Raw genomic sequence first — 958 nt, 5'->3', positions numbered from 1 at the left:
CCGGGCCGCGCCCCCCCCAGCGCTGCACTGCGCGCCCCCTCCGCGCAGGCCCCACGCCCCCCAACACCGCTCCCTCCTGCGCTTTAACTCCGTGCAAACACATGGCAGAGTGAGCCGGGTCACTCAGCCGCTAAACAGAAAATCGAAAAAGCCAAGAAAGATCTCCATCAACGGCTAAGAAAGAATTAAATCCCCCCCGGAGGAAAAAAATCAACAAACAACAACCAAACAAACAGAAAGTACCAATAATCCTAATCTTTTCCCAGATCAAGGCTCTTATCCCGCGACTTGCATTTGATCTCTTCTCATGTGCTCGCTACCTACCACTCAAATCCCATTTTCTATACATTTCCACAATTCGCAGCTCGTCCCACACTTGGAAATGAAAAAGTAATTGCAAGGGTAAGAAGAGTAAGAATAAAAAGTCCCTGTCCTTCCCGGCTTGGGTTAAAAAGGAGAAGTAGCGACATGCAAATGACAGGCAAATTGGAAGAGACAAAAAGCAAGGCAGCTATAATAAACAGGACAAAGAGAAGGCTCGGAGGAGCGGAGCAGGAGTTTAAAGCGGGGATGGGGAACTTCGGCGGAGATGGTGGGAGAAGGAAGCTCGGAACAACAAGAAGAAGCCAAATACTCGCTGCGTTTTCCGTCCCCGCAAAACTGCCCTCCAACCCACGGAATAAAATAAAGAGCGGTCCACAAAAGGTGGCAGCCAGAGAGCGAAGGGGAACGGTGGGGGGGGAGGATCACCTAACAACGAGCAGGTCACTTACTCTTCAGCCCTGGGCAGGCTACGGTGAGCGCTCCATCGGGCTCCTTACCGCTCACAAATCCTTACCGCTTTATCTACCGGGGAATTAAAACTACTCAGCTAATAAAGTCACTGCAATTTTGCCCCCTGGAAAAAGAAGCACAGGTTTGATAACGGTGATAAATATTTTGCTGGGGATTTCATCAC

At 50.2% G+C, this 958-nt stretch overlaps 1 protein-coding gene across 1 annotated transcript in view; it reads right to left on the bottom strand.

The window, feature by feature from the left end:
- Window positions 1-924, bottom strand: part of PROX1 (prospero homeobox 1) — a 49,328-nt gene extending 48,404 nt beyond the window's left edge. Inside the window, exon 1 of the mRNA XM_017729599.1 lies at window positions 774-924. The gene's annotated coding sequence lies outside the window, so the exon portion shown is untranslated. The remainder of the gene's footprint in view (window positions 1-773) is intronic.
- Between the last annotated feature and the right edge of the window lie 34 nt (window positions 925-958).

The sequence above is a fragment of the Corvus brachyrhynchos genome, unplaced genomic scaffold, assembly GCF_000691975.1.
Source record: "Corvus brachyrhynchos isolate BGI_N302 unplaced genomic scaffold, ASM69197v1 scaffold101, whole genome shotgun sequence".
NCBI classification, from domain to species: domain Eukaryota; kingdom Metazoa; phylum Chordata; class Aves; order Passeriformes; family Corvidae; genus Corvus; species Corvus brachyrhynchos.
This window is presented reverse-complemented; position numbering and strand designations above follow the sequence as displayed.